A 25,530-nucleotide genomic window follows, 5' to 3' on the forward strand; every position below is an offset into this window, starting at 1 on the left:
ACCCCAAACATCAAATATTTCACATATAAGAATGGGGGTTTGGGGCATCTCATTCCTACGAGATAGTGTACTTGTTTGTTGACATCTTTCACAGTTTTTACAAAACAAGTATGCATCTCTAAATAGGGTGGCCCAATACAACCCATTATCCAAGACTTTTCAAGCAGTCCTCTTTGGCCCAAAATGGCCACCACAAGCATAATTATGACAAAACATTAGAATCGACATCTGCTCATCCTCAGGGACACATCTCCTTATCATTTGATCAGAATAGAGTTTCCATAGATAAGGTTCATCCCAAACATAATATTTTGCCTCATACCTGATTTTGTTCTTCATGGATTTGCTAAGGTCATTAGGCAAAACTCCAGTGGCCAAGTAGTTTACAATGTTGGCATACCATGGAACCATACCTCTCATGTGAAACAACTGTTTACCAGGAAACAACTCATCTATGGGTGAGGAGTCCTCATCTTTCACCAACCTACTTAGGTGATCCGCCATCGAGTTTTCAGCACTCTTTTGGTCCTTGATCTCTAAATCGAACTCTTGGAGCAAGAGTATTCACCTTATCAGCCTCGGTTTCGATTCCTTCTTCGCCAGTAGGTATTTCAAAGCTGCATGGTCAGAAAATACATCACTTTAGAGCCAAGCAAATATGACCTAAATTTGTCTAAAGCAAACGCAATAGCTAATAGCTCTTTTTCAGTGGTTGAGTAATTGCTTTGTGCAGCATTCAACATTTTGGAAGCATAGTAAATGACATGCCTCTTCCCATCTATTCGCTACCCTAGAATAGCCCCTACTGCATAATTGCTTGCATCAGTCATGATCTTAAAGGTCAATCGGGTGGTTAAATGATGGGTGCAATGGTTAATAAATTTTTAAGCTTGTTAAATGCTTCCTTGCACTCATCATCAAAATTGAAAGGCACATCTTTTTGCAGCAGGTTGGACAATGGCAGGGCAATTTTTGAAAATTCTTTGATGACCATGCAATAGAAACCTGCATGTCCAAGAAAGAAGCAAGCCTCCCTAACATTCGTAGGGTAGGGTAAGCTCACAATCAAATCAATTTTTGCCTTGTCGACCTCTATTCCTCTATCTGAAATTACACGTCCCAAAACAATACCTTCATTCACCATAAAATGACATTTTTCATAGTTTAAGACAAGATTTGTTTCCACACACCTATTCAGAATTTTACTTAAACTATTTAAGCAGTCATCAAATGAATCCCCATAAACAGTAAAATCATCCATGAACACTTCAATGCATTTTTCAATAAAATAAAAAAATATGCTCATCATGCATCTTTGAAAAGTGCCTGAAGCATTACATAAACCAAAGGGCATTCTTTTGTAGGCAAAGGTGCCAAATGAACAAGTGAATGTCGTTTTCTCTTGGTCCTCTTGTGCAATAACAATCTGATAATATCCTAAGAACCCATCAAGAAAATAGAAGAAAGCCTTACCTGCCATCCTCTCTAGCATCTAATCAATGAAGGGTAGAGGAAAATGGTCCTTTTGAGTGGTCAAGTTGGGTTTTCGAAAATCTATTACCATTTGCTAGCCACTTTGTACCCTAATGGGAACTAGTTCATTATTTTGATTTTTTACTACAGTAATCCCAGTTTTCTTAGGTACAATATGAATAGGACTTACCCATTTGCTGTCTGAAATAGGATAAATTATCCCTTCATCTAACAGTTTAAGCACTTCTTTCATTACTACCTCTTTCATTACCGGGTTGACCGGCTAGGGTCCAACCAATCACCTCTTTATGGTCCTTTAGGACTTTAATGAGCCTTTCTTCTTGCTCCTCAATCAACCCTTTTGCAATGATCACAGGTAGTGTCTCTTTTTCGCCCAAGTAGGCATATTTAAGGTGATCAGGTAGGGTCTTTAGTTCCAGCTCCGGAGCCTGCAAAACAGAGGGCAACAGCCTTGTGTAAGAAACTTTTGATTGAACCTCAGAAGTACTTACCTTCTGTTTTGGTTCCAGAGTATCATAGGATGCATCAGTCTCCTCGTCCTTGTCCGATTGGGCCTTATACTCTAGCTCATCATCCATGTCCTCCTCTCCAAAGACTTCCTACACAATCGAATCAATAGTATCAATAGAGCAGATCGAATGACACTCACTAGGATATTTCATTGCATAAAAAATATTAAATTTTACAATCTCTCCGTCAAACTCGACGGAGAGGGTACCCTCGTCTACATCTATTTTGGTCTTGGCCGTTTTCATGAATGGATGACCTAATAGAAGTGGGGCTGAACTCATGGCTGTGTCTTCTTCCATCTTCAGGATGTAAAAATCAGCTGGAAAGATCAAATCGTTAACCTGCACTAATACATCCTCAACAATCCCTTTTGGGTATGCATTAGAATGATCAACTAATTGTATAACAACTCTAGTCTCTTTTAAAGGACCTAGTCTCAATGCACAGTAAATCGAGTATGACATGACATTAATAGATGCACCTAAGTCCAGCATGGCACGCTCGAATCGTTTATTGCCAATCACATAGGGTAGGGTAAACATACCTGGATCAGCACGCTTTTCTGGCAGGGTCCTCTTGATCACGGCTGAAACGTTCTCTCCCACTCTTACCTTTTCATCAATTCACAGCCTCCTCTTGTTAGTTCATAACTCTTTCAAAAATTTTGCATATTTAGGGATTTGTTTTATTGCATCTAGTAAGGGAATGTTGATCTCCACCTTCTTGAAGGTTTCTAACACTTCTTGTTCATATTCCTCTTTCTTTGAACTTGCCAACCTGCAAGGAAAATGTGGTACAACATTAGTAACCTTAGGGGGAGGGGGGTAAGATTTTACCTCAATGGGGCTGTTGTTTGACCCTTGTCCTTCCTCTTCCTTGGCTGCCTTCGATGGTGAACTTGGTTGGGACTGCAACTCTCTTCCACTCCTCAACACCACCGCACTTACATTCTCTTTCTGATTAACTACCGTTTGTGAGGGTAGTTTCCTGGAGTTCTGCACCTCCAACTTGCTAATGGAAGTGGCAAGTTGGCTAATTTGGTTCCCCAAATTCTGAATGTTGACTCTCGTTTCCTGCTGAAATTGTTGAGTATTAGTAGCGAGAGCCTTAACTATATCATCTAAGGACATACCTGAATTCAGGGGTTGGCCTTGCACTGTGATGGGTGTTGAAAATTGGGGCTGTCGACTGAAATACTGGGGCTGATATTTCTACTGTCCTCCTTGATTCCCGTAGCTTAGATTTGGATGATCTCTCCACCCCGGATTGTAGTAATTGGAGTAGGAATCATACTTTCGTTGGGGCTGGCCCGGGAATCCTTTTACGGCACTCACTTGTTGCATCGATCCATCCTGTAATGATGGACACATGTCCGTAGGATGGCCAAGAATCGAACAGATACTACACACCATGGCGGTTTGTAATTGTCCTACAGCAAGCTGTCTTACCAAAGCAGTCAAGTCAGAAATCTGATTTTCCAAATTTACATGGCTTACCTCATTAACCCGTCTAATGGTATCATCTGTCCTTGCACCAAACTACTGTGAATTTTCGACCATGTTGGAGATTAACTCCCTGGTCGCTTCGGGTGCCTTGTTCACCAAGGTTCCTCCACTAGCTGCATCGACCATACTTCTATCCATGGGTTGCAGCTCTTCGTAGAAGTAATGGATTAATAGTTGTTCGGGTATTTAGTGGTGTGGACAGCTAGCAACAAGTTGTTTAAATCTTTCCCAATATTCATATAGTGTCTTGATGTGTTGCTCATTGTGACACTAGCAAGTGCACTAGCCGTTCAAGTAATAAAGTAGAGAGTGAAGTATCGTTCCCACGAGGATTTAGGAAACAATTACCAATACTAAATTGAGCACTTTTTATCTGATCAACAAATAAATCAAAACTCTAATGAAAGCTAAGAAATCCTAAATTAAAATCTATCTAAATCATTGGTCCAATTGCCTTCAAATCAGGTTAGAAGAGTAAGCAATAAATGTCAATCTCAGAATTTAGCAATCTATCAATTTGGATCATTCGAATGAATCATGATTGAGCCTTGGTTTGGTGAAACCCCAAGGTCATGAACAGCCTCTCTCAAGCGCATGTTCATCCTATGCATGAGTGACGGTTCTTCTATATCTAGCAAGAATCTAATCCCCATGCATGCATTTCTTCAAACACTTCTAAGGCATCAATTCAAATCTGAATTGATCACCAACTGAATTATGCAAGTTATCTCTAACCTTGCACTCAATTCAGTTCTTGAATAGTAGATCTGAATTCCTAGAGTCTCTCTCAAGCACTCTAAGAATTCCAAACTGTAGATTAATTCGCCCAATCTGAAAATTGCAGATCTGAATTCTCTTTCAAGCAATTCAGATCTTGCAATCTCAGATCTGAGAATTCAGATCTGAGTTTTGAAGGTTAGTTGGCCGAATTACTCTACAATCACACCCTTATTCAAGAAACTTCAAGTACAATGCATGACCATTTGAATGAATCAAAAAGAATTAGATTGCTGAACTGAAATTTTACAAGCTGAAATACATCAAGGAAGAATGGAAACAAGGAGAAAGAAGAAAGAACATATAACTAAGAAACTGAATTCAAATCAAAAGAGAATGAAACTACAAATGATTTATTACAAAAAATCTTTGAATCACAAACCCTCAATTCGAACTCACCTTCTTCTTCTAGCTTGCTTGTCTTGAACTTCCTTCAGCCCTTCTTCTTCTTCTTCCTTGCGCCTAGCCTTCTTCTCTTCTCTTCTCTCAAAGTGGCCGAACCTCTAAGAGTGGGAGAGCCTTCCTCTCAAGCAATTGAACAATTTTCTCCCCTCCTAGAGGCCTCCTTTTATAGTTTTTCAAGGGGACTCTTGCCCCTTCTTGAAGCCTCTAGAATGGGGTGTATTACACCCCTCATGAACCTTCTAGAGTGCTCCCTCCTTCTCTTCAAGAAACTCCTAGAAGTTGCCGCCCCTAGCTCCCTTTGGACTGCTATTTGGGCTACAACTTAGCTTGCTTTTGAGCTCATGTGGGCTACACTCTAGGCTGTTATTTGGGCTAAAAATGGGCCTTCCTTGCTAGGCCGAATTCTCCTCATAGCTAGGCTTTATTTTCTTGGGTTTTCTCAAGGAATTCACTTGCTCTTTTTGGGCCGAAGTGCTCTCTCTTGCTTCCACGACCGGGCTGGACTGAAATTGGTCTTTTTGAACCTTCTTTTCTTGCCTTTTTCCTTCCTTTTCTTGGATTGATTATCCCTGAACCTATTCTTAGCATTAAGCTAAATTAAGGCAAAAATTAATAAAACCGGCATAAAAATCCATGCTAAAGTCCTCAAAAATTATAGATAAATTGTAAGTTCATCAAATACCCCCACACTTAAGCTTTTGCTTGTCCTCAAGCAAAGACATCAGCCATAAACTTAACATTCCCCCCTTCTGTTCTCACCATTTACCTGGTGAACTTTTTAAGATAGAAATGCATTGAGTAGTCAGGGAACTTTTGTAAGTGCTCAACTCTTATTGTTGTAAATTACCATTTAAGATATGTATCAGATCCGAGGAAAGGAGAATATGAATTTCATCATAGTCTAGCCTTCACTCCTAATTCATATATAAATCAGCTCTTTAATTGTCAAGGTTAATAATCAAATTTCACTGAGTTTCACATCTGTAACTAAATATCAATGAGAGTTCAACTTTAGAGTGCCCCTTTGAACCTCAGTTGTCACCACAATTACTTATTTCTAAGGGTGAGTGCATTTTATGCTCCATCTCACCTTTTTTTTTTTCTTTTCGGTGTGAGTGCATTTTATGCTCCATCTCACACTTTTCTCTCTTTTTTTTTTATTTTATTTTTTTGGTGTGAGTGCATCTTATGCTCCATCTCACACTGGTCACTTGCTTGAGGTAGGTAAATAGGACTCATGTTCTAAGCTGCTAGTTTTACTATTCAGCTCAGAATAGCGGAGTCAATTTGGGCTTTTGTCCTTCTTTTGCAATTATTGAACCTCAAGAATTAGCACTTCAGATGTGCACTAGCTTTCTTGACCATTAACAATGAAATCAAGGGCTTCCATACACATGAAGGAAGTTAGGGCTAGTCATGCTGAAAGGCATATTCAGCTCCCCTTTTCTCCTGCAAATATCAAATTGGGTCATTCACAAGAATAAAAACTTAACAAGTACATCAGTCTCCCTCAACTCATTGAATTCCTTCTTAAAAAAAAAAATCATCAAATAAATAGTAATGAACTTGAGGGGTTCCAGTCTTTCTTTTTTTTTTTGTGATGTCATTGCTTGCATATGTGTGTTGGGGTGCATGAGGTGCATGGTTTCAACCCCTATACCCTAGCCTCGGGCTCACTCCCCCACACTTGAGATGAACATTGTCCTCATTGTTCGTAGTGTTAGGGAGTCACATTTGCTAGAGCAAACTGAAGAAAAGAAAATGATGAACTGAGTCCTTAAAGAATTGAAATTTTGAGAAAAAGATCTTTATTTTACTAACTAATATTCTAAAAAGATAAATGACAAAAAGATTCCTTAACTTGTTCATGAGCAAGCATAAGAGATTATTGGTTATCTAGATAAACAGTGGATGGAGGGGGTACAGTACTGCCCATTAAATATGGTTTCAGGCGCTGACCATTTACTTTAAACGTGCCCTGAACCGGGTGAGTGAGTTCTATAGCCCCATGGGGAAAAACCTGTGAAATGGTAAAGGGTCCAGACCACCTGGATCTCAGTTTACCTGGAAACAAGCGGAGACGGGAATTATATAACAATACCTGTTGGCCTACATAAAAGTCTCGTCTCAGCAAGTTCTTATCATGCCAGTTTTTTATTCTTTCTTTATAAACTTTGGCATTCTCATAGGTGGTAAGTCTGAATTCATCCAATTCATTCAATTGCAATCGCCTTTTAGCCCCTGTGGCCTGAATGTCAAAATTTAAGAATTTAAGAGCCCAATAGGCCTTGTGTTCCAATTCAACTAGTAAATGGCATGCTTTACCAAAGACCAATCTGTAGGGGGACATGCCAATAGGTGTCTTAAATGCAGTTCTGTATGCCCATAATGCATCATCTAATTTGATGGACCAATCTTTTCTGGCGGATGCTACGGTCTTTTCCAGAATTCTTTTGAGTTCCCTGTTAGCCAACTCCACTTGGCCACTGGTTTGAGGGTGATAAGGGGTAGCTAATTTATGTGTAATTCCATATTTCTACATTAACCTCTCAAATTGGCTATTGCAGAAGTGAGTTCCCCTATCACTAATTATAGCTCGCGGAGTGCCAAATCGGGAGAATAGCTTCTTTAGGAAGTGTACTACCCTTCTTGAGTCATTTGTGGGTAAAGCCATGGCTTCTACCCATTTTGATACATAGTCAACTGCAACGAGGATGTACTTATTCCCAAAAGAATTCGGGAAAGGTCCCATGAAATCTATACCCCAAACATCAAAGATTTCACAGATTAAAATATTGGAAAGGGGCATTTCATTCCGTCGGGAAATGTTTCCCGATCTTTGGCATTTGTCACATGTGGACACATACCGATGGGCATCTTTGAAGAGTGTGGGCCAATAAAAACCTGATTGCAAAACCTTGGCTGCAGTGCGACTAGCTCCAAAATGACCTCCTGCTTCTTTATCATGGCAAAATTGGAGTACCGACTCCATCTCCTCCTCGGGGACACATCTCCTTATGATCTGATCTGCACACAATTTATACAAAAAGGGTTCCTCCCACAGATAGTATTTTACATCAGAAAAGAATTTCTTTTTCTGTTGATATGAAAGGTTAGGAGGAAGGACTTGTGCAGCTAGATAATTAGCAAAATCAGCATACCAAGGATATGAGTATTTCTGTATTGAGTACAACTGCTCATCCGGAAATTCTTCTCGAATGTTGCTGGTTATCTCCTCTTTTGAGCTTACCGTGTCCAACCGGGAGAGATGGTCAGCAGCCAGGTTTGCAGCACCCTTCAGGTCTCTAATCTCAATGTCAAACTCTTGCAATAAAAGGATCCACCTGATCAGTCTTGGTTTTGAGTTTTGCTTGGTAAGCAAGTGCCTTAATGCCGAGTGATCTGTGTGGACAACAACCTTGGATAATATCAGATATGAACGAAACTTATCAAGTGCAAATATTACTGCTAACAGCTCCTTTTCTGTGGTGGTGTAATTGAGTTGGGGTCCAGTCAAGGTTCTGCTAGCATAGTAAATTGGCTGAAAATGTTTGTTCATTCTTTGTCCTAAAACAGCTCCTATAGCAAAATCACTCGCATCACACATCAATTCAAATGGGAGGGTCCAATCTGGTGCTACCATGATAGGTGCATGGATCAATTTGTCTTTCAAGATGTTGAAAGCATGAAGACATTCAGTTGAAAATTCAAAAGGCACTTCTTTCTGAAGCAAGGTAGATAATGGCTTGGAAATTTTTGAGAAATCTTTAATAAACCTTCTATAGAATCCGACATGTCCTAAGAAACTTCTCAAAGAACGAACAGATGTTGGGGTTGGTAATTTTTCAATTGCCTCCACCTTGGCCTTGTCGACTTCTATACCTCTTTGAGACATCTTGTGTCCAAGCACTATGCCTTCTTGCACCATAAAATGACATTTCTCCCAATTCAACACAAGATGTGTTTCTTTACATCTAGTAAGCACCAAATTCCTTCTCCAATTTTTGTTGCTTCAGTCTGTGAGGGAATGGAACTTGCGGTTGTTGGTGCATCCCTTGTTGTGCTTCTGGTTGTTCCGTCTTCTGTTGACTGGTTCCAAGGCTTGTTTCTGCCTTGGGTTCAGCCCAATTCTTCTTTTCTACCTCAGGCAACTCTTTTCCACTTCTTAAGGTAATAGCTTGCACCTGCTCTCATGGATTCACTTCAGTGTTGCTTGGAAGAGTTCCCGGCAGTCTGGAAGAGATTAATTGTGCCAATTGCCCCACTTGGTTTTCTAGGTTTTTGATTGAGGCTTCCTGGTTCTGGAACCTAGTTTCTGCACCTGCTATAAATTTTGTCATCAGTTCCTCCAAATTGGATTTCGGTTCAGGCTGATGATAAGTCTGGTGGAACGGCTTGGAAATATGCTGATTTGGCCAGGACTGGTTTGAATGTCCCCTCCATCCTGGATGAAAAGTATGGTGACTCTGGTAACCCTGCTGTCTTGACGAATTGCTGACATAGTCAACTTGTTCAATAGATGGTCTGAACTGATTGCCAACTTGGCAGTCTGTACTGATGTGGCCTCCCCCACACAATTCACAATTAAGAGGCTGCACATGCATGGCAGCTATCTGCATTTCATCTATTTTTTTACTGAGTGCTCCTATTTGTGCAGCTAGTGCTGTATAAGTGTCAACATTATGCAAGCCTTGCTGCTTCCTAGTTTGAGTCCTTTCCGAATGCCATTGATAATTGTTGGCTGCCATTTCCTCAATAAGTGCATGGGCAACCTCAGGAGTTTTATTATTTATGGATCCTCCGGCTGCAGCATCTAATATGGTCTTATTTGAGTCAGTAAGACCATTATAGAAAGTCTGCACTTGCAGCCAAATGGGGAGGCTATGGTGAGGAACTCTCCTTAACAGCTCCTTGTATCGTTCCCATGACTCATATAAAGATTTCCCCTCTTGCTGGAAAAAAGTAGTGATGTCATTCCTCATTTTAGCAGTTTTAGAAGGGGGAAAATATTTAGAGAGAAAACGGCTGGCCATTTCGTCCCATGTGGCTGTAGATCCTGCCGGTAATGAGTTCAACCAAGCTTTGGCTTTATCCTTCAAAGAAAATGGGAATAACCTCAGCCGGATGGCATCATCACTTACCCCATTGTGTTTGAAGGTGTCACAGATTTCCAAGAAGTTAGCAATATGGGCATTCGGATCCTCATGGGCCATACCATAAAACTGAACCGTATTTTGTATCATTTGGATTATGGCCGGTTTAATTTCAAAGTTGTTGGCAGCAATAGTTGGCCTGATAATGCTAGAGACAGTCCCGCTGAGGGTAGGCTTGGCATAATCCATCATAGTTCTTTGTTCAGCCATTTCTTGTGCTTCTTGTCTGACTTGCTTAGCAGCTCTCAAACGGACACGGAGAGTCCGTTCAATCTCCGGGTCGTAAAGGATCTCTTCCAGTTCAGGTCTGCTTGTCATAAACTGTTAAAGTCAAAGCAATAAAAATGCCAATATTCACAAAAGAAAATAAATAACTAATCCTATCACACTGAAAATGTAAAGTGAATTATTGGAATACAAAATCTACATCCTATCATGAATAAATGAAGCCGATTATACTAAAAGCAGATTTAAACCAATCATCTTATTCAAGGTTCCTTTATCTACATCCATCGATTGCAACATCTGAATTCAGACCCAATTTAGATATGAGTTCAGATCTACAAGTCTTTGGTATTGTTAGTCTAGAGAAATTAATAAATAATAATTCAGATCTGAGCTGGATATCTCATACACACTCATTGGTATACACTACAATATACATCCATTAAGGTTGGAATCAATTCTGTGATGCTTTAGGGCTGAAATCAGATCTGATCTGAAAAAAAAAAAATTTTAAAAGGATCTGAAATAAACTAAAACCAGTCCTGAGTTAGGCTTGGGTTAAAGATTTTAAACTCTACAATTGAAGCTCAAACCTGTATAGCTGATGCATATCAAACACTTGCTAAGACCTGAAAATTGGGTCTGCAATGCTTGGTATTGCAAGCTATTCGGCCCATACAACTTTTGTAGAAATCTGAAATCAGGTCTGCTAACTGTTGCACTATAGCAGCCCTGCTACAGATCTGAATGCTAAAAGAAATACTTGGAAAGTGCTAATTTTTCTTAAATATCTAAGGCATAACAATTATTCAATCCAAACATACACCTCCTTAGCTAATGTAGCTCGGTTACAAGTGGGTAAAGCCAAGAATTCAGTCCACCCAGAATTCATAGTATGCTCTGTACCAGTTCAGTCCTCACATCATATCAACTGCATTTCAGATTTGAATTTCTCTCATTCCTTGCTATCCATTCACCCTTGAGGCAGGTTGGATGTATCATAGGGTGGATTGGGGTAGTGATGGCACCCAATTCACCTTAAACTTGCATCGGTTCAGATCTGAGTTCAGAGGAATTCAGATCTGAACTGAGCAGATCTGTAACAGCAGAATTCAGATCTGAACTCAAGTCTGAGTTTGGATCTGAATTCTCAATTGCCTTACCTTCAGTTATTGCTACCAAATTGTTTTTGGGGAATAGCAGAAGTGCTCTAGGGTGAATTGGGGTGGTGATGACACCCAATTCCCCTCAAAATTTCATCAGTTCAGGTCTGAGTTCAGAGGAACTCAGATCTGAACTGTTGCAGATCTGCAATAGCAGAATTCAGATCTGAACTCAGATCTGAGTTCTGATCCGAATTCTCAATTGCTCCTCTTGTTGTTCAAAAGATCTCCCCTTTTTTTTTTTTAATTTGTTTTTTTCTTTTTGTAATGAAAGAAAGAAAAAAAATAAAGTCTGAAACACAAGCAACTCTTTTCGGCTGAGTGCTGCAGATCTGAAATCTGCTGATCTGAGTGCCGAATGCAACTCAGATCTGCAACACTCATGTTTATGTAAATTTTTTTTCTTTTTTTTTTCTTTCTTTGAAGGGAACAACACCAAGATTGAATAGAAATCAAACATGCCTTTATTAAAATGAAACTGAAACCAAAAAAAAGAAAGTAATCTACTTAAGAAAGAAGAAACATAACTACAGTAGTACAGCAGTTGCAGTCCAAGCTGAAATGAAAAAGTTAGCAAATTAACCCAACTATGAATGCAATGCTGAATGAGATCAGATTAAGAATGCTCAATGTTTCCTAATATTGCTTCTCTAAATCCCTGGCAACGGCGCCAAAAACTTGATGTGTTGCTCATTGTGACACTAGCAAGTGCACTAGCCGTTCAAGTAATAAAGTAGAGAGTGAAGTATCGTTCCCACGAGGATTTAGGAAACAATTACCAATACTAAATTGAGCACTTCTTATCTGATCAACAAATAAATCAAAACTCTAATGAAAGCTAAGAAATCCTAAATTAAAATCTATCTAAATCATTGGTCCAATTGCCTTCAAATCAGGTTAGAAGAGTAAGCAATAAATGTCAATCTCAGAATTCAGCAATCTATCAATTTGGATCATTCGAATGAATCATGATTGAGCCTTGGTTTGGTGAAACCCCAAGGTCATGAACAGCCTCTCTCAAGCGCATGTTCATCCTATGCATGAGTGACGGTTCTTCTATATCTAGCAAGAATCTAATCCCATGCATGCATTTCTTCAAACACTTCTAAGGCATCAATTCAAATCTGAATTGATCACCAACTGAATTGTGGAAGTTATCTCTAACCTTGCACTCAATTCAGTTCTTGAATAGTAGATCTGAATTCCTAGAGTCTCTCTCAAGCACTCTAGGAATTCCAAGCTGTAGATTAATTCGCCCAATCTGAAAATTGCATATCTGAATTCTCTTTCAAGCAATTCAGATCTTGCAATCTTAGATCTGAGAATTCAGATCTGAGTTTTGAAGGTTAGTTGGCCGAATTACTCTACAATCACACCCTTATTCAAGAAACTTCAAGTACAATGCATGACCATTTGAATGAATAAAAAAGAATTAGATTGCTGAACTGAAATTTTACAAGCTGAAATACATCAAGGAAGAATGGAAACAAGGAGAAAGAAGAAAGAACATATAACTAAGAAACTGAATTCAAATCAAAAGAGAATGAAACTACAAATGATTTATTACAAAAAATCTTTGAATCACAAACCCTCAATTCGAACTCACCTTCTTCTTCTAGCTTGCTTGTCTTGAACTTCCTTCAGCCCTTCTTCTTCTTCTTCTTTGCGCCTAGCCTTCTTCTCTTCTCTTCTCTCAAAGTGGCCGAACCTCTAAGAGTGGGAGAGCCTTCCTCTCAAGCAATTGAACAATTTTCTCCCCTCCTAGAGGCCTCCTTTTATAGTTTTTCAATGGGGCTCTTGCCCCTTCTTGAAGCCTCTAGAATGGGGTGTATTACACCCCTCATGAACCTTCTAGAGTGCTCCCTCCTTCTCTTCAAGAAACTCCTAGAAGTTGCCGCCCCTAGCTCCCTTTGGGCTGCTATTTGGGTTACAACTTAGCTTGCTTTTGAGCTCATGTGGGCTACACTCTAGGCTGTTATTTGGGCTAAAAATGGGCTTTCCTTGCTGGGCCGAATTCTCCTCATAGCTAGGCTTTATTTTCTTGGGTTTTCTCAAGGAATTCACTTGCTCTTTTTGGGCCGAAGTGCTCTCTCTTGCTTCCACGACCGGGCTGGACTGAAATTGGTCTTTTTGAACCTTCTTTTCTTGCCTTTTTCCTTCCTTTTCTTAGATTGATTATCCCTAAACCTATTCTTAGCATTAAGCTAAATTAAGGCAAAAATTAATAAAACCGGCATAAAAATCCATGCTAAAGTCCTCAAAAATTATAGATAAATTGTAAGTTCATCTTGTCTCAACACCAAATTGTCGAACTCCACATATTTCTTTTCTTATATTTGCAGCCCGAGATGCAGAAAAATATTTGTCCAAGAATATCCTATTCATCTCATCCCATGTGTGTACTGAACCGGGAGGAAGAATATACAACCAACCCTTTGCTTTATCTCTTAAAGTAAATGGAAAGGCTATGAGTTTTACCTGGTCCTTGGTCATACTTTGGGGCTTCATTCTTGCACAGACGACATGGAATTCCTTTAGATGCTTATGAGGGTCATCTCCTGAAAAACTATGAAATATAGGCAATAATTGTATCAAACTAGATTTCAATTCAAAAGCTACATCAAGAATGGGGTACGTGATGCATAAGGGCTGTTGGTTCATAATCGGTGCAACCAATTCCCTCAATGTCCTCTCTCTGTCAGCCATTCTTTCTCCTTCTTCAAAGATGGGAAAATCACAAGTGGGCAATTCGCAATCTAAGTTCACCCTTTTTGGTGAACGATCATTCCTTTGCTTAGCCTCCTTCCTTAAACGATGAGTGGTTCTTTCAATTTCTGGGTTGTACTCGAGTTCACCTCATTGAGAAGCACGAGTCATAAAATAAAAGAGGTTAACAAAGAGAAGGTAATAGCTAAGAAATTAAAGTTGCTCCCTGGCAACGACACTAAAATTTTGACGGGTTTGCCGAAGCCCTCAAAATTAGTACTAGTCCCACAATAAGATATTTGTAGTAAAAGTGGTGCTAGGTCAAATCCCATAGGGAGCAAGTCAATAGTCTCTTAGCCGAATGGATAAAGTAATTGAGTGGAAAATTTAATAACTAAAATTTAAAAGAATAAGAAAGTAATAACAAACTAAACAAACAAAGGAAAATCAGTCTTACCGAATTTTGGTTCAAGAGTTCAGGTTGAATCGATTGGCCATCGATCCTAGGTACAATTCAAGCATTTAACCTGAGATTTATTAGCATAGCCATAATAAACCTTGTGTTTTCCTAATTCAGTTTACCAAACCTAGCATTCGATCAACATTTATCACCACTCAACTGGGTACGATAGCATCCATATTAAACAATGATAGCATTAAGATTTATGAAAACAGTTAAACCAAAATAACAATAATTGAGATAGCTGCAATTGCTGAATCTTGTTCCATCGATTCCTTTAGGTTGAACCATGTTAAAACATTGATCAAAGGCTGTCACGAGCAATTGACCCAAAAAGATATCAACCTAATTGCTACTTGCACCATTATTCGTGACAATTACGGATCACCAAAATCATGGATAGCAGTAGGAAAATCAACATTAATTCAGTTTGTCAAACTAATTAATATCAACATCCAATAAAAATATGCACAAGAATCAATGAATACTTGAATTAAAAAGCAAGAAAATAAATTAACTACAGAACCTGACAATGACACAATCGAACCTCCCCCCTTGAACCAGAAAAGAAGCTTAGCTGCTCATGATCTGCACAATCTCCATGCTTTTCTTCTCCATAGCCGAACTGCCTTCTTGAGCTTCTTGGTATTCTTGATGATCTCTTGGATCTTGGAGTGAGTGATGACAGAGATGGTTCACCCCCCTCTTTATATAGCCAAGGAGAGTGTTGTTTTCCAACTCCTTCTTGGAGATCATCTTATCTTTAGGGAGTCTTGATCTTCTTTGAACTAATCCTATCCTATCTCTTATCTAATGATCTAATATCAATCTCTCTAGGATTACATTCAAGACTTTAGATCTGATAAGACTCTGTCTTTAGAGATTACATTCGATATTTGGACTCTTGACTCTTGAATTCGAGTTGGGCTAATTTAAAACTTGGGCTGCTTCATGGTATTTCTGCGAGTTGGGCTTAAGTTGTGAAATGGGCTTGACTACGAACTTGCTACGACTACAGGCTCGTTTTTGTACTCGATGCGTGCCGAATCTATGAAAACCCAAAATATAAAAAAGTGGGCATTCCTTTCATCTTTCTAATGCTTCTTTAATTGTCCAATTCGGAGTCCGGAATTGAGAGTTAGGCCAAGATTACTGAGTGTCGCCGAAACTGTGCAAAATCATCCGATTTGCCATGTTTTCTTCCAATTGCCTTCTTTATTGCCCTGAATCGAAGTACAAGAGTAATGAGTTCATTTAAGTGCTAAAATAATGTAAAAAGATGAAAATTTGGGGACAAAAATAGTGTTCATTTCAGTCTCATCAATACCAATGAGTGTATATGAGATATACAGTTCAGATCTGAATTATGTTTTGTTATTTTATCTATGGACCAACAATACCAAGAAAAAGTTGTAGGTTTGAACTCAGTTGAATTGAATCTGAATTTAGTTGCTGCAGATAAGATGTGCATATTGGAACCTTGAATAAGATGTTGGTTAAGATCTGCTTTTAGTATAGTTATCTTCATTTATTTATTTTAGGATGTAGGTTTTTGTATTCCAATAGTTTACTATACATTTTCAGTTGTAATAAATTTAGTTATTTATATTATTTTGTGAATATTGGCATTTTTATTGCATTGACCTTTATAGTTTATGACAAGCAGACCTGAACTAGAGGAGATCCTTTACGACCCGGAGATTGAACGGACTCTCTGTGTCCGTTTGAGAGCTGCTAGGCAAGTTAGACAAGAAGCACACAAAATGGCTGAACAAAGAACTATGATAGATTACGCCAAGCCCACCCTCACCATGGCTGCCTCCAACATTATCAGGCCCAATATTACTGCTAAAAACTTTGAGATCAAACCGGCCATCATACAAATGATTCAAAACACGGTGCAATTCTATGGTTTGGCCCATGAAGATCCCAATGCACACATTTCTAACTTTTTAGAAATATGTGACACCTTCAAACACAATGGGGTAAGTGATGTTGCCATTAGGCTGAGGTTATTCCCATTGAAGGATAAAGCCAAAGCATGGCTGAATTCATTACCGGCAAGATCAATAGCTACGTGGGATGAAATGGCTAGCCGTTTCCTCTCTAAATATTTTCCCCCTTCTAAAACTGTTAAAATGAGGAATGACATCACTACTTTTTTCCAGTAAGAGGGGCAATCTTTATACGAGTCACGGGAACGATACAAGGAGCTGCTGAGGAGAGTTCCTCACCATGGCCTTCCCATATGGCTGCAAGTGCAGACTTTCTATAATGGTCTTACCGACTCAAATAAGACCATACTAGATGCTGCAGCCAGAGGGTCCATAAATAATAAAACTCCTGAGGTTGCCCATGCACTTATTGAGGAAATGGTAGCCAATAACTATCAATTACATTCTGAAAGGACTCAAACTAGGAAGTAGCAAGGCCTGCATAATGTTGATACTTATACGACACTATCTGCACAAATAGGAGCACTCAGTAAGAAAATAGATGAAATGCAAATAGCTGTCATGCATGTGTAGCCTCTTACTTGTGAGTTGTGTGGGAGAGGCCACATCAGTATTGACTACCAAGTTGGCAATTAGTTCAGGCCATCTACTGAACAAGTCGACTATGTTAGCAATTCATCAAGATAGTAGGGTTACCAGAGTCACCATACCTTTCACCCAAGATGGAGGGTACATTCAAACCAATCCTAGCCAAATCAGCATACTTCCAAGCCTTTCCACCAAACTTATCATCAGCCCGAACCAAAGTCCAATTTGGAGGAACTGATGACAAAATTTATAGAAAGTGCAGAAACTAGGTTTCAGAACCAAGAAGCCTCAATCAAAAACCTGGAAAACCAAGTGGGGCAATTGGCACAATTAGTCTCTTCTAGACTGTCGAGAACTCTTCCAAGCAACACTGAAGTGAATCCATGAGAACAGATGCAAGCTATTACATTAAGGAGTGGAAAAGAGTTGTCCGAAGTAAAAAAGAAGAATTGGGTTGAACCCAAGGCAGAAACAAGCCTTGGGACTGGATAATAGAAGAAGGAACAACCTGACGCACAACAAGGGATGCACCAGCAGCCACAAGTTCCATTCCCTAACAGGCTGAAGCAACAGAAAATGGAGAAGGAATTTGGTAAGTTTCTTGAAATATTTAAAAGTTTACATATTAATATTCCTTTTGCTGATGCTTTAGCCCAGATGCCACACTATGCAAGATTTTTGAAGGAATTATTGGCAAACAAAAGGAAACTAGGAGATGTGGCTATAGTTGCTTTAAATGAGGAATGTTCTGCTATCCTTCTGAACAAGCTGCCTCAAAAAGTTAAAGATCCAGGGAGTTTCACTATTCCTTGTACCATAGGTAGTTTAAAAATTGAAAAAGCTTTATGTGACCTGGGAGCTAGCATCAATTTAATGCCATATTCTATCTTCAAGAAATTTGGGTTGAATGAACCCTAACCCACTAGAGCGGCATTACAATTGGCTGATAGATCCATTAGACATCCTAGGGGGATCATAGAAGATGTGTTAGTTAAAGTTCACAAATTCATTTTTTCAGTTGATTTCATTGTGTTAGACATGCAAGAAGATGTAGAGGTCCCGCTTATCCTAGGGAGACCTTTCCTGGCTACCGGGAAAGAAATGATTGATGTCCAACAAGGACAACTCAGCCTTAGGATACAAGATGAGGAGATAATTTTTAAAATGTTTGATGCTATGAAACATGCACCCTCTAGTGATGATTCTTGTTTTATGATTGATGCCATTGAATTGACAATTGATGGATGCTTCCAAGTAAGCAGATTAGCTGATCCTCTTGAACTCCACCTCCAGCAGGGAGAACTTGAAAAAGGAGAAAATGAATAAATAAACCTCGTGATAGCATACCTAAATGATAAGCCTCAATTCAAGGGAAAGGGGTTTCTCAAGTTAGAAAACTTAGGCAAATTGCCTGGACCATCAGGTAAGCCATCATCCCAAGAAACCCCCACCCTTGAACTGAAGCAATTACCTTCCCATTTAGAATATGCTTTACTTGAGGAACCATCGGATCTCCCCGTAATAATTTCCGCAGCACTGAATCCCTTACAAAGAGAAAAATTATTAAGAGTGCTGCAGGAACACAAAAATGTTATAACTTGGAAGGTAGAGGATATCAAAGGCATTAATCCATCAATCTGCACTCACAGAATTTTGTTGGAAGAGGACAGCAAGCCTTTTGTTCAGCCCCAAAGGCGTCTAAACCCCAACATGAAAGAAGTGGTAAAGGCTGAAATAATTAAGTTGTTAGATGCCGGGATCATTCATCCTATTTCTGATAGTTCTTGGGTAAGCCATGTGCAAGTTGTGCCCAAGAAAGGGGGTATGACTATTGTTCCAAATGAGAAAAATGAACTCATCCCTACTAGAACTGTCATCGGATGGCGTGTGTGTATTGACTATAGAAAATTAAATGAAGCCACCCGGAAGGACCATTTCCCTCTCCCATTTATGGACCAAATGTTAGAGAGGCTAGCCGGGCATGAGTATTATTGTTTCTTGGATGGATATTCAGGCTATAACCAGATACCAATTGCACCAGAAAACCAAGAAAAGACCACTTTTACTTGCCCATATGGTACCTTCGCATACTGAAGGATGCCCTTTGGGTTATGCAATGCCCTAGCAACCTTTCAGCGATGCATGATGTCTATATTTTCTGATATGGTTGAAAAATTTATTGAGATCTTTATGGATGATTTTTTAGTTTTTGGCTCTTCGTTTGATGCATGTTTGAATAATCTGGAACAGGTGCTTACTAGATGCGAAGAAACACATCTTGTGTTGAATTCGGAGAAATGTCATTTTATGGTGCAAGAAGGCATAGTGCTTGGACACAATCTCTCAAAGAGGTATAGAAGTCGACAAGGCCAAGGTGGAGGCAACTGAAAAATTTCCAGCCCCAACATCTGTTTGTTCTTTGAAAAGTTTCTTAGGACATGTCGGATTCTATAGGAGGTTTATTAAGGATTTCTCAAAAATTGCCAAACCATTATCTACCTTGCTTCAGAAAGAAGTGACTTTTGAATTTTCAAATGAATGCCTTCATGCTTTCAACATCTTGAAAGACAAATTAATCAATGCACCTATCATGGTAGCACCCGATTGGACCCTCCCATTTGAATTAATGTGTGATGCGAGTGATTCTGCTACAGGAGTTGTTTTAGGACAAAGAATGAACAAACATTTTCAGCCAATTTACTATGTTAGCAGAACCTTGAATGGACCCCAATTCAATTACACCACCACAGAAAAGGAGTTGCTAGCAGTAATATTTGCACTTGACAAGTTTCGTTCATATCTGATATTGTCCAAAGTTGTTGTATACACAGATCACTCGGCATTAAGGCACTTGCTTACCAAGAAAAATTCAAAACCAAGACTGATCAGGTGGATCCTTTTATTGCAAGAGTTTGACATTGAGATTAGAGACAAGGAGGGTGCTACAATCCTGGCTACTGATCATCTCTCCCGGTTGGACAATGTAAGCTCAAAAGAGGAGATAACAAGCAACATTCAAGAAGAATTTCCGAATGAACAACTATACTCAATACAGGAATACTCATATCCTTGGTATGTTGATTTTTGCTAATTATCTAGCTGCACAAGTCCTCCCTCCTAACCTTTCATATCAACAGAAAAAGAAATTCCTTTCTGATGTAAAATACTATATGTGGGAGGAACCCTTTTTGTATAAATTGTGTGCAGATCAGATAATAAGGAGATGTGTCCCTGAGGAGGAGATGGAGTCGGTACTCCAATTTTGTCATGATAAAGAAGCAGGAGGTCATTTTGGAGCTAGTCACACTATAGCCAAGTTTTGCAATCATGTTTTTATTGGCCCACACTATTCAAAGATGCCCATAGGTACGTGTCCACATGTGACAAATGCTAGAGATCGGGAAGCATTTCCCGATAGAATGAAATGCCCCTTTCCAATATTTTGATCTGTGAAATCTTTGATGTTTGGGGTATAGATTTCATGAGACCTTTCCCAAATTCTTTTGGGAATAAGTACACCCTCGTTGTAGTTGATTATGTATCTAAATGGTTAGAAGCCATGGCTTTGCCCACAAATGACTCAAGGAGGGTGGTACACTTCCTAAAGAAGCTATTCTCCCGATTTGGCACTCTGCGAGCTATAATTAGTGATAGGGGAACTCACTTCTGCAATAGCCAATTTGAGAGGTTAATGCTGAAATATGGAATTACACATAAATTAGCTACTCCTTTTCACCCTCAAACTAGTGGCCAAGTGGAATTGGCTAACAGGGAACTCAAAAGAATGCTAGAAAAGACCATAGCATCTGCATTTAAATGATGCATTGTGGGCATATAGAACTGCATTTAAAACACCCATTGGCATATCCCCCTACAGATTGGTCTTTGGTAAAGCATGCCATTTACCAATTGAATTAGAACACAAGGCCTATTGGGCTCTTAAATTCTTAAATTTTGACATTCAGGCCATTGGGGCTAAAAGGCGGTTGCAATTGAATGAATTAGAGGAATTCAGACTTACCGCCTATGAGAATGCCAAAGTTTATAAAGAAAGAATCAAAAGTTGGCATGATAAGAACTTGTTGAGACGGGATTTTTATGTAGGCCAGCAGGTATTGTTATATAATTCCCATCTTCACTTGTTCCCAGGTAAGTTGAGATCCAGGTGGTTTGGACTCTTTACCATTTCACAAGTTTTTTTTCCCATGGGGCTATAGAAATCACCCCCTCCATCCATTGTTTATCTTGATAACCAATGATCTTCTATGCTTGCTCATGAACAGGTTAAGGCATCTTTTTGTCATTTATCTTTTTAGAATATTAGTTAGCAAAATAAAGATCTCTTTCTCAAAATTCCAATTCTTTAAGGACACTATTCATCCTTTTCTTTTCTTCAGTTTGCTCTAGCAAGTGTGATTCCCTAACACTACGAACATTGAGGACAATGTTCATCTTAAGTGTGGGGGAATGAGCCTGAGAACTAGAATTTGGGGGCTGAAGCCATGCACCTCATTCACCCCAACATACATTTGCAGGCAATGACATATCCAAGTAAACTGGAACCCCCCAAGTTCATTGCTATTTATTAGGTGATTTTTAAGAAGGAATACAATGAGTTGAGGGAGATCAATGTATTTACTAAGTTTTTATTCTTGCAAATGACCCAACTTCATATATGCATGAGAAAAAAAAGGGGGAGCAGAATATGTTTTTCAGCATAATTAGCCTTAACTACCTTTCATGTGTATGAAAGCACTTGATTTCATTGTTAATGGTCAAGGAAGCTAGTGCACATCTGAATTACTGCTACATGAGATTCAACCCAAATTGACTCCACTATTTTGAGCTGAATAGTAAAACTATCCGCTCAGAACATGAGTCTTGTTATCTACCTCAAGCATGTGACCAGTGTGAGATGGAGCATAAAATGCACTCACACCAAAAAAAAAATTTCATGTGTACAAAAGCACTTGATTTCATTGTTAATGGTTAAGGAAGCTAGTGCACATCTGAATTACTGATACATGAGATTCAACCCAAATTGACTCTGCTATTTTGATCTGAATAGTAAAACTAGCAGCTCAGAACATGAGTCTTGTTATCTACCTCAAGCATGTGACCAATGTGAGATGGAGCATAAAATGCACTCACACCCAAAAAAAAAATAGAGAGAAAAAGAAGAGTGTGAGATGGAGCATAAAATGCACTCACACTAAAAGAAGAAGAAAAGGGTGAGACGGGGCATAAAATGAACTCACCCCTACAAATAAGTAATTTTGGTGACAGCTGAGGTTCAGAGGGGCATACTAAAGTTGAATTCTCATTAAGATATAATTACAGATGTGAAACTTAGAGCAATTAGATTATTAACTTTGACAATTAAGGAGCTAATTTATATATTGATTGGGAGTGAATGATGGACTTTGAAGAAATTCATATTCTCCTTGAAACTTAGAGCAATTAGATTATTAACTTTGACAATTAAGGAGCTAATTTATATATTGATTGGGAGTGAATGATGGACTTTAAAGAAATTCATATTCTCCTTTCCTTGGATCATATACATATGTTAAATGGTAATTTACAAGAATAAGAGATGAACACTTACAAAAGTTCCCCGACTACTCAATGCATTTCTATCCTAAACATTCACCCGGTAAATGGTGAGAATAGAAGGGGGGAATTTTCAGTTTATGGCTGATGTTTTTGCTTGAGGACAAGCAAAAGCTTAAGTGTGGGGGTATTTGATGAACCTACAATTTATCTATAATTTTTGAGGACTTTAGCATGAATTTTTATGCCACTTTTATTAATTGTTTGCCTTAATTTAGCTTAATGCTAATAATAAGTTTCAGGGGTAATTAATCCAAGAAAATGAAGGAAAAAGGCGAGGAAAGAATGTTTAAAAAGACCAAATTCAACCCAGCCTGGTTGTGGAAACAAGAGAGAGCACTTCAGCCCAAGAAGAGCAAGTGGATTCCTTGAGAAAACCCAAGAAAAGAAAGCCTAGCTAAGAGTAGAATTTGGCCCATCAAAGAATGCACATTCTCAGCCCAAAAAAGAGCTCAATGTATAGCTATCATGTGCTAAAAGAGAGCTTAAGTGCAGCCTAAATAGCAGCCCTTAGGAGGCTTTCAAGAGAGCTCTAGAAAGTTCAAGAAAGGGGTGTAATACACCTCATTCTAGAGTCTCCAAGAAGGGGCAAGAGCCCCCTTGAAAAACTATATAAGGAGGCCTCTAGGAGGGGGGAGGGGTGTTCAATTGCTTGAGAGGAAGGCTCTCCCACTCTTAGAGGTTCAGCCACCTTGAGAGAAGAGAAGAGAAGAAGGCTAGGCGCAAGGAAGAAGAAGAAGAAGGGCTGAAGGAAGTTTAAGTCAAGCAAACAAGAAGAGAAGGTGAGTTCGAAATTGGGGATTTGTGATTCAGAGATCTTTTGTAATAAATCAATTGTAGTTTCATTCTCTTTTGATTTGAATTCAGTTTCTTTGTTATATTTTCTTTCTTCTTTCTCCTTCCATTCTTCCTTGATGTATTTCAGCTTGTAAAATTTCAGTTTAGCAATGTAATTCTTTTTTATTCATTCAAATAGTCATGAATTGTACTTGGAATTTCTTGAATAAGGGTGTTATTGTAGATTAATTCGGCCAACTAACCTCAAAACTCATATCTGAATTCTCAGATATGAGATTGCAAGATCTGAATTGCTTGAAAGAGAATTCAGATCTGCAAATTTCAGATTGGCCGAATGGATCTAAAGCTTGGAATTCCAAAAGTGCTTGAGAGAGACTTTAGGAATTCAGATCTACTATTCAAGAACTGAATTGGATGCAAGATTAGAGATAACTTGCACAATTCAGTTGGTGATCAATTTAGTTTTGAATTGATACCTTAGATGTGTTTGAAGAAATGCATGCATGAGGATTAGATCTTTGATAGAGATATGAGGATCATCACTCATGGATAGATTGAACGTGCACTCGAAAGAGGCTATTCATGAGCTTGGGGTCAGACCAAACCAAGGCTCAATCATGATTTATTCGAATGATTCAAATTGATAGATTTCTGAATTCTGAGATTGACATCTACTGCTTACTCTTCTAACATGATTTGAAGGCAACTGGGCCAATGATTTAGATAGATTTTAGTTTAGGATTTTTAGCTTTCATTAAAGTTTTGACTTATTTGTTAATCAGATAAGTACTCAATTTAGTATTGATACTTGTTTCCTAAATCCTCGTGGGAACGATACTTCACTCACTACTTTATTACTTGAACAACTTGTGCACTTGCTAGTGTCACAATGAGCCACGTCAAGACACACCGAGTCCAATGCTGGCCACTCGGCGAGTTAAGCAACTCGCTAGGGACTGAAGCTTGGCCAATTTTGACTCCCACCAAGTGTGGAAGTTCCCGAGCTCCCCCAGGGCCCGATCTGCCCCTGAGGGGCCCGAAGCTCTCCTTTCCCAAAGAGGAGGCACCCTGGCTTGTAGCTAAGTGCCCCGAGCACCTCGGGACAGCACCGTCCTCCTTCCCCCTAGTGCAGGCACATTGGCACCTCAGTACAGGGACAAACTTGCCCGAGACAGTTCGGTGCACGGTAGCTCGGTAGGCTATGGAGAGCCCTGTCTGACATCCATACCCACCGGACCCAGTGGCAAGGCTCTGATCCCTCGCCAGGTGGCATTCTGTTTGCCTCCTCTGGAAAGCATGACACGTTTGTCAAGTCCATGCCTGGTGAGGATAGTTTGTGCCAGAAACCTACGCTTGCCACACCTGCCCTGGTAGTAACGGCAAGGGCAGTGGCGGTTATGCCAAGTATGACCAGGCTCCAACATAAAAGAACTCTAACTCGCACATAGAAAAGGTATTTAAGCTTAAGCACTTTGAACACTCTTACTCTCTACTCTCCTTAAGATTTTTCCCAACTCAAACTTAGCCATCGGAGTGTTCCCACCGGGATTACTCCCCGGGAACCCTTCACTTTCTTCTTCCTCTCATGTAACGTTCTTTCCAGTCAGAAGCTAGGTCACAACCAGCTAGGAGTGCCCAGATCGTGTAGCACCATTTGGCGCCATCTGTGGGAAACACTTCAAAAAGCCTCCCTTTAATCTCTGCGAAACTTCCCTCTTTTGCTCACCAGCACCACTGATACCCATGGCTTCTTCTAGCAACTCCGAATGTCGGAGCACCCCAGAGGAGCAACTCCAACTACCCACCATTTTTATCGGGTAGTTCATCATCCCTCTCTCTGCGGACGGGATTCTAGCTTGAACGTGCCCGTAATAGTGGCACCCGTAACCGTCCCGCTGCCCCCTGTAGCCGGGATGACCTTCACTGAACCCACCGTTCTCCCTTCAGTGGCCGACCAAGGCCAACTCGAAGATTTGATGCAGTGCATGCAGGCCATGCAGGCCCAAATGCAGCTGTTCCAACAACTTCAACTTCACCAGCAGCAAGTGCTGCACCAAGTGTCTCAGTACCAATACCAACAATAGTTCCCTTCACTCCCTCCCTAACATCCGACGACGCAGCCAACCAAGCCTCAATGCCGCAGTGAACTCCCTTCCCAATGGGGAGAGACTTCGGCAT

The 25,530-nt window shown here is 39.6% G+C and overlaps 2 non-coding genes and 1 pseudogene across 2 annotated transcripts; 1 reads left to right on the top strand and 2 right to left on the bottom strand.

The window, feature by feature from the left end:
* Positions 1–564: 564 nt before the first annotated feature.
* On the bottom strand, positions 565–25,530 carry LOC148881146 (uncharacterized; annotated as a pseudogene).
* LOC148881147 (small nucleolar RNA R71) lies at positions 9,570–9,676 on the top strand. The gene has a single exon (XR_016106256.1). It is a non-coding gene; the product is annotated as a small nucleolar RNA R71 (small nucleolar RNA).
* LOC148881148 (small nucleolar RNA R71) lies at positions 16,534–16,640 on the bottom strand. Its single transcript, XR_016106392.1, has one exon. It is a non-coding gene; the product is annotated as a small nucleolar RNA R71 (small nucleolar RNA).

Source organism: Nelumbo lutea, chromosome 1 (genome assembly GCF_056320005.1).
Source record: "Nelumbo lutea isolate HS-2025 chromosome 1, American lotus-T2T, whole genome shotgun sequence".
Taxonomy (NCBI): domain Eukaryota; kingdom Viridiplantae; phylum Streptophyta; class Magnoliopsida; order Proteales; family Nelumbonaceae; genus Nelumbo; species Nelumbo lutea.